Below are 9,169 nucleotides of genomic sequence, written 5' to 3' on the forward strand. Positions count from 1 at the left end.
ATTGAAGCATTTTACTTTAAAATGTTCAAACATTTCTTCCAGGTATGCCTGAGAAGGCAGATATACTTGTTTTTCTCAACAAGAACTGTTCTTTAAAAGTTGGACTGTTGCACTGTTGTAGCTTCAGTGGTTCTCAGGTTACAGTTACATAGCAGTGAATATAAACAGACTGATTAATGTGAATATTACTGTAAACTAACCTGTGTAAAAGTTTCTCGAATAAATGTAATTTTTTTTGGTGGAAGAAGCATGTATCATTTTTTTACCCTGCCCCTCAAAGAATCGGAATTGAGAACCGTTAAGAACCGGAATCGAAAAGTGGAATCAGAATCGTGGAAATTCAAACGATACTATGCTTCGGGTCATTCAAATCAAATCAAACCAAAGTGCTGTACATGTAATAAATACTACAATCACATAAAAACACATTACTACAATCACAATAAAAGACAATAAATTACAACAGATATATAAAAAACACAGGGAAAAGTCAAGAGTCGTGCTCTGCTCTGACTAAAAGGCCAGGGAGAAGAAGTGTGTTTTTAAGAGTAGATTTAAAAACCCCTCGGGTCTAGGCCGACCTCACATGGAGGGGCAGATTGTAGGTCCAGCTGCTGCGAAGGCTCGGTGCCCTCGGGTTTTGAGCCTGATCTTGGGCACTACCAGCAGCAGCTGGTTAGCAGACCTTAAAGCTCTGGCTGGGGTGTAGCGCTGGAGGAGTTCAGCTATATAGGCCGGAGCCAGACAATTTAGTGCTTTAAAAACAAATAAAGGAGTTTTAAAATCAATTCGGAACCGAATTGGAAGCCAGTGCAGTGAGGCCAGAATTGGGGTGTTGTGGTCACGCTTTTTGTGGCCAGTGAGTAGACGTGCAGCTGCGTTCTGCACTAGCTGCAGGCGTTTAATTGACGCCTGGTCCATACCCACCAGTGACGTGCGGTGAGGTTCATGGCTGGTGAGGCACTGACTCTTTCAGAGTCAGATTTACAAATATTATATTTTGACCTTAATCGAAATGTTCGATTATTTTCAAAAGCTTTTTTAGTCTGATGCTTCAATTCATTTTAAACAGACTTTTCAACAAAAGGATACCCACAATCTAAATATTGGATTGTTCTTTCTTAGTAAGATCCCATGTTCATTACAATTGTGGTCTTACCTTGACTGGAAGATGAAGTCCATGCTATCCTTCTGGACAACAATCTCTATTACTTTTTTGTAAAAGTCCTCCTTATCTTCCTCTAGTTTCAAAAGTCTAGTTTGTTGTTTGTCTACCGTCTCTGCGTAGAATAACAGTAGCAACAAGAACCTGTGGGCTCACTTGCGCCCCCTTCAGTGCGGCAGAGGTTATGGCTGCCTCTCCTGGTGCTCTTTTCATTGCCGTTGTATGATGAGACCAGCGAGCCTAAATATCATATATACGTGAAATAAGTTATTTAGAGACTATGGATGGCGAGGATAAATGTAATAAAGGGATCTACAAACATTACATTGGTGACATACAGTGAGATGGTGCAGGCATGCGCTTAGGGCCCGCTTTCCAGCCAGTTTCTGTGGGGTGACGCATTCTGAGGTGAGGCAGAGCTCATCTGTGCCTCACCTCACCACACAGTAACTGGCTTGAGCGCGCTCACAAAATAAGTGCCCGCGCTACATTAGTGCCCGCGCTCCAGCCAGTTACTGTGGGCTTACGTGAGGCAAAGCTAGTCCCTGCCTCACTCCCCATCGCTCCCATGTAGGAGTTGTAGCGGAGCTCGGCCAATTTGCTGATTTTGACTATAAAAAGCGATTGGAATCATACAGAAATCACACTTACAACACAGATCAGTGGAGACATATTATTATTACTATTTAGTTTTTCTTTAGTTGTTTTTCCGTTACATTGGAGTATGGCAGGTGAGGCTCTGCCTCCCCTGACTGCACGTCGCTGATACCCACATACAGAGTGTTGTAGTAATCCAGTCTCGAGGTAACAAAGGCGTTAATAACCCTTTCCAGGTCTTTAAAAGATAAATACGACTTGGTCTTGACCAATAGTCGTATTTTAAAAAAGCAGGTTTCGACTACGCTGCTGACATGCTTATCAAATTTAAAAGCGCTATTGAAGGCCACTCCAAGGTTCGTGACAGAGGGGAGGATATTATTTTTGAGGGAGCCATAAAATATCAACCTTGGAGGTTGGGGTCCAAAAAATATAACCTCAGTCTTGCTCTCGTTGAGGAAATGTTGGCTCAGCCAGGATTTGATCTCTGCTAAGCAGTCCATCAATAGCTGTAATGAGTTGACATTTGAATTGAATGGCAGATAGATCTGTACATCGTCAGCGTAACAATGGAAGGGGATGTTGTGTTTTGTGAGAATTTAACCTAGGGGCAGTAAGTACAGTAGAAAAAGGATGGGGCCCAGAATAGAGCCTTGGGGAACCCCACAGGTAAGAAGGGCTTTGGCAGAGGAGAAAGCATCTAGCTGCACTGAGAAGCTACGGTCTGTCAGGTAGGACCTGAACCATGCAAGGGCAGAGCCTGTGATGCCAGCGGACTGTTCAAGCCGTGACAACAGGATGCTATGGTCCACAGTGTCAAAGGCAGCTGTCAGGTCTAACAGCACCAGGACAGCTGGGCTACCTGAGTCGGCGGCTAGGAGCAGATCATTAAAAACTCTTAAAAGGGCTGTTTCAGTGCTGTGTATGGGTTTGAAGCCAGACTGAAACTTATCATGGATGCCATGCATGGTTAAAAAAGACTGCAGCTGGGCGTAGACTACTCGCTCCAGGGCTTTCGATAAAAAAGGTAGCTGGGAGATGGGCCTAAAATTTGCGAGAATGGAAGGGTCGAGATTATTCTTTTTAAGTAGTGGCTTGACCACGGCATGTTTGAAGGCAGCTGGGACACATCCTGAGCTAAGAGAAGTATTTATAAGTAATGAAATACTTGCTCCAACTGATTCGAAAACATCTCTGAGAAGGCGAGAGGGAATTCTGTCTGAGGTGCAGTTTGTCGGCCGCAGGTGCATGACTACATCCGATAGAGAAGAGAGGGATACAGGCTCAAAGTGGTCGAGGACAGCAGGGCACAGAAAAGGAGCAGAATCTGGGGTAGCACTAGTGTGGGCTAGCCTAAGAGCAGATACTTTTTCAACAAAAAATGTAAGAAACTTATCACAGAGAGTAGTCGATGGCACAATTGGAGAAACATCACAGGGATTAATGATCGAGTTGAGGACATTAAAAATAACCTGAGGTTTATGGCTGTTTTTGGAGATTAACAGAGAAATGTGCTGTGTTTTGGCTGCTTTGACTGCCGTCTGGTAGTCGTAAAGGCAAGCACGAAGGATTTCTAAGGAGACATGGAGTTTATCCTTTTTCCATTTTCTCTCTGCATTTTCCTCTGAGAGCACGAGTACAGTCATTGAGCCACGGCTCTGAGAGAACTTTGGTGCGTCTAAGTGTAAAAGGAGCAACATAATCCAGTATTAGGGTACATGTCGAGTCAACCAGCCTCTGGAACCAGAAGTGACAACCCCGTTCGCTCCCATACTGGTGTTGGCGGCAACACCATTTCCACCGGTCATTCCAGTGCCAGTGGTCACTCCGGGGTCGGCGGTCACTCCAGGGTCGGCGGTCACTTCAGGGTCGGCGGTCACTCCAGGGTCGCGGTCACTCCTGATGAACCCACCAGGGCAGTTTCCTCAGATCGAGAGGAACTTTTTTATCAGGACTGCTATTTTAAGGGACAGCATCGCCCTGAGATCTATGCTGCTAATATTTTCATGGCCATAACGCCATTTGCAACATATGGGAGAATGGTGAAAAGAACTGGACTGGGACCAATGGGAAAATGCCTCTTCCCCTCAATGTGAAGCAAAAGATTGAGTCCTATGTTTCCAATCGGTTCCCAAAGCTGAACATTGACCAGTGGCATAAGATCAGGAACCGGGTAAACGAGAGACTGAGGAGCCCCAGAAAAACAGATCCCGAAATAGCTCGTCCTGGTTTCCGCCACAGATAGGCCTATGGTGTCAGTTATGTCAGTTATTTTAAATAAAACGGTGAAAACTGAACTTGAAAATTGTTTCCTCTTTTTATTTTCTTTATTGTTTTTGGGATGGGGAGACGTGTGTGATTAAAGATTAATTCGCAGAAATGTAAAGTGATCTAACTAAGTTCTATTCATATTCTTGACGGGAAGAGCAGTGTAAATAGGTGGCCTATATGCATTTGAAAAGCAATATAAATCACACAGTTATTCTACAATAGGCTTTAAAAGCACCATCGATAACCATTACCCTTCTCCAATTCAAACTCTTGACGGGAAAAAGGTGTAAATGGTTGGGCTATACTGTACTGTATACATATGAAAGGCAATTCAAGCTAGACGTTCTTCTGGAAATGTTCACATCAGGCACCTTCAAGTTAAACAATAATACAATAAACAATTAGGATTAAACCACATTTGTTTCGTTAAAAATAAACGAAATATCGACCGGTCGACCGCGGGGGCAATGCTGGTAGATCACGAGTCATTCATATAAAACAAAAATCCAGCTCCGTTAAAATAGACAAAACTGGTTTTGATCCCTCCTCCCTTGGCCTCCCTGCCACTTAATTCAGGAGTTTACTTGATTGACAGAAAAAGCGACCTATCGCTTTCCAATCTGTTAACCCAGAATGCAAAGCGATAAAAAATCAGTCAAGTGCCGAGAAGGGTCTAGCTGCGGCCGCGGACAGTACACGACGGTACACGATGGTACACGACACGCCCACCTGACACGACACTACGGTGGCTGAGAAGGGTCTAGCTGCGGCCGGGAAAGTTGTACTTCCAAATATGGTCAGAAGAGAGCACGCCCAATACGTGAGACGCTGACGCAAGGATATTTAAGGAGACAATATGGCGCACCGAGTACAGGTAATTAACGTATTGTGGTTTTAGATATAATTACATACTATTTAGGTTCTCGTTTGTTTGTTGATGTGGCTGTTTAGCGCAGTGTAATTGTGTTTATTTTGCTATATATATATATATATTAGGGCCGGGACTTTAACGCATTAATTAAGATTAATTAATTACACAAAAATTAACGCGTTAAAAAAATTAACGCATTTTAATCGCACTTATTTTTGCACAGCGGAACGTTTCTCACTGGATGAGTTTCAGGCGTACCGATTATACTGGAGCACCAACTAACGTTCATGACTTCAGACAACAACAAACCACAGTGAACAACAGTGGGAATGTTGTTTTAAAAAACGGACGGATGGAAGCGTCGATAAGAGCACGGTTGTGTGCAAATTATGCAAAAAGGAATTCGCATATCACCGCAGCACATCAAGCCTCAAGTATCACCTCAATGCAAAAACATATAGCAGCTAGCGTGGAAGCTAGCGTGGACGTTAGCCTCTTTTATCGCGTTCACACCAAAAAGAGCCGGTACTAAAATTAGTTAATGAGAACCTTTTTACCCCGACGAAAGTCCCTGCTAGAGAGCAGGGACTTTCGTACGGCTCTCTTGTGAGAAAAGAGCTATATTTCTGATTGGCTGGGCGGATTGCAAACCACGCCCCGTAAAACTCCCAAAAAGTTTTGTGAAGCCGCCATTTTATTATCCTCGCATTAGCATTATTAGCATTAGCCCAGCGCAGAAACGCAGAGAGACTAACTTATGGCAACACAAAATAAAAACATGGGAGCGGTGGAGATGAGGAGGTGTCGGCGTTCTGGCGATTTACTCGGAAGGCTGCTGGGACTCCCAGCAGCTTCTACTGAAGCCAGTCCCTAACTCCGGGGACTTCCGGCCGGGGACTTTGGGCGGCAGTATACGCCGTGAAGTGGTTTGCGGCCTGCCAGTAAACCCAAAGCAGAAGAAGAAGAAGTGACGTCAGCGGCTTCATTTGCCTAATCCTCCCCCAGGTTCAAAGAGTTCTCATGAACTAAATTCTCATGAACCTTTGTGGAAAAAGTACTGCGGTGTGAATGCGCCTAATGGTATACTAAAATCCATGTGAAAAAAAATTGCTTCTCACTGTTCTTAGGTCAAATATGTATATGCGATTAATTTAGATTAATTAATTACAAAGCCTCTAATTAATTAGATTAATTTTTTTAACGCGTTAATTAAGATTAATTAATTACACAAAAATTAACGCGTTAAAAAAATTAACGCATTTTAATCGCACTTATTTTTGCACCGCGGAACGTTTCTCACTGGATGAGTTTCAGGCGTACCGATTATACTGGAGCACCAACTAACGTTCATGACTTCAGACAACAACAAACCACAGTGAACAACAGTGGGAAATGTTGTTTTAAAAAACGGACGGATGGAAGCGTCGATAAGAGCACGGTTTGTGTGCAAATTATGCAAAAAGGAATTTGCATATCACCGCAGCACATCAAGCCTCAAGTATCACCTCAATGCAAAACATATAGCAGCTAGCGTGGAAGCTAGCGTGGACGTTAGCCTCTTTTATCGCGTTTACACCAAAAAGAGCCGGTACTAAAATTAGTTCATGAGAACCTTTTTACCCCCACGAAAGTCCCTGCTAGAGAGCAGAGAGCTGCTAGAGAGCAGGGACTTTCGTACGGCTCTCTTGTGCGAAAAGAGCTATATTTCTGATTGGCTGGGCGGATTGCAAACCACGCCCCGTAAAACTCCCAAAAAGTTTTGTGAAGCCGCCATTTTATTATCCTCGCATTAACATTATTAGCATTAGCATTAGCCCAGCGCAGAAACGCAGAGAGACTAACTTATGGCAACACAAAATAAAACATGGGAGCGGTGGAGATGAGGAGGTGTCGGCGTTCTGGCGATTTACTCGGAAGGCTGCTGGGACTCCCAGCAGCTTCTACTGAAGCCAGTCCCCAACTCCGGGGACTTCCGGCCGGGGACTTTGGGCGGCAGTATACGACGTGAAGTGGTTTGCTGCCTGCCAGTAAACCCAATGCAGAAGAAGAAACGTCAGCGGCTTCATTTGCCTAATCCACCCCCAGGTTCAAAGAGTTCTCATGAACTAAGTTCTCATGAATCTTTGTGGGAAAAGTACTGCGGTGTGAATGCGCCTAATGGTATACTAAAATCCATGTGAAAAAAATTGCTTCTCACTGTTCTCAGGTCAAATATTTATATGTGATTAAAAATGCGATTAATTAATTACAAAGCCTCTAATTAATTAGATTAATTTTTTTAATCGAGTCCCGGCCCTAATATATATATATATCTTATATCTTAACATGCTCCACGTTCAGTTAGCATATATGCTAACTGAACATGTTAAGAGCATTCCATGGAATATAACAAAGTGTATCTCGAGCCGGTTTCTCAAACTTACCTACTGCTCCTTTAAGTACGGAAGGATTGTTATAGTCAGAAAAGATCGGCTTCCTTAAAGCTGAAGTTGAATGAAATAGCCAAGTGTCAAACGCAATCAAAAGGGAGACCGAGATACATCTCCCTCGTTGAACTTTTTCCAATAACATGATTTAACTTTATTTGCATGGTCTGAACGTGTTATTGGCTGTTATTTTCTACAACTGTGTTCCCTGTTCTGTGGACTACAGTTGGCGGTTCATGTTCTGAATCTGAAGCAACAACGTTTTGTTCCCCCTCTTTTTTTCTTCTTCTTTCACTCTAATTTCTGATGTTTGACCTAGTTTTGCTCTTGCTTTCCCAGGGGTGTTGCACAGCAAATCATTGCAGGATCCTGGACAGAGAAGACTGCTCTGGATTTTGAGGTGTTTGCAATGTCACTATCGTATTGTCACAATTGGCTATTATGCTCTTACTAACTTTTCTTCATACAGGGGCTTCCGAAGCAGACCCATGGGAATGACTGTGGTGTCTTCATGATAATGGTGAGTAAGGATAAGGCCGTGATATGGCACAATTGATTGCTCCTTAACACCTTTCATTTGTAAATACATGCAATAGTGATTCACCACCACTTAGACCTGACAAACGTTCTGTTTGAATCCCAATGTTCTCTCACTTTATGCACTTGCAAATAAACAAGGTGTGCAATAATAAAAGGATTTAAGGAATGTTCACGTATAGGTAGGCCTCTCGTGCATCTTTCTTGTGGCGTTATCACCTCCACATTTTATTGGAGGTGTGTGACTACTTTCTCACTGAGTTATAAGCCGTCACGTGTACATTATGTCTTGCATGTGCTAATAAAATTATCATTACAGTATGCCTGGTATTTTGCCATGGAGGCCAGCTTTGACTTCAGCATTGTAAGTATTAAGGAAAGAAGTCACATTAAAATACTATAACAAACTTAATGAAAATTGATGCTCTTTCTTTAGCATGACATGTCTCTCCTGAGAAGGTGGTGGTGTGTTATCCTGGTGGAAAACTTTGGACTGGAAGGGTATGCTGCAGTGCTACAAAAACATTTGAATTTGTAATTGTATTATCAAGAAGATTTGGGGGGAACACCTGGCTCTAAAATTAAACCTTCTGGTCAAGAAAATGTGTCTTATTTGCAGGTATGGAAAGAACTTTGCTCACTATAGTGAGGAAGGCAGGGCGACCCTTAGCGACAATGTCCCACCTACATTCAGGATCAGTCGTAAAAGGACGCATGCAAGCAGCACCATGGTCAGTGTATCGCTCAACGTATCTATGACCCTGTGTGCCTGTTTCAGAATGGGTTACTACTCCTAAAACACATACTACATAGAACTTATGGTACATGCAACATTTGTTTTGTGTGGTATTGTGTCATTCTGAATCGAGCCTGGATCATTTTTGGAGGAGTTAAACCGTGCATGTAAAGCACTGTCAAAATAATGGTTGACTGTCTGATGCCCCTGGACACTGATGAGGACCACTCCTATAACAAGAGGCCTTACAGCTTCCTTCCTAAAGAGTCGGTTAGTGAATGGACATATTAAAGTGTACAACCCCTGATGCATGTGATTTTATAATATTACATATGACTTCTTTATACCATCTTGTCTTATCAGTGAGATGGAACTTTGTTCTCATGACCTCGCCAAGAACATGAGTGAGGAAGCGCACCAAAGGCTGAAGGACTTGTGAAAGATTCCGAGGAGTTTTTAAATAGGCTTTAAACTCCTGCAGGTCAATATTTTTTTAAGTTGACCAGCTCTGATTTTCCATATGATGTTCTGTTCAATAAATGTTCATTGAGGAAAACGGTATCAGT

General features: G+C 42.9%; 1 long non-coding RNA gene across 1 annotated transcript; it reads left to right on the forward strand.

Moving 5' to 3' along the window:
* The first annotated feature begins 4,887 nt into the window (after nt 1-4,887).
* LOC117547767 lies at nt 4,888-8,441 on the forward strand. Its single transcript, XR_004569232.1, has 5 exons — nt 4,888-4,907; nt 7,670-7,730; nt 7,800-7,850; nt 8,187-8,231; nt 8,304-8,441. It is a non-coding gene; the product is annotated as an uncharacterized LOC117547767 (long non-coding RNA).
* Nucleotides 8,442-9,169: the final 728 nt, after the last annotated feature.

The sequence above is a fragment of the Gymnodraco acuticeps genome, unplaced genomic scaffold (genome assembly GCF_902827175.1).
Source record: "Gymnodraco acuticeps unplaced genomic scaffold, fGymAcu1.1, whole genome shotgun sequence".
In the NCBI taxonomy this organism is placed as follows: Eukaryota; Metazoa; Chordata; class Actinopteri; order Perciformes; family Bathydraconidae; genus Gymnodraco; species Gymnodraco acuticeps.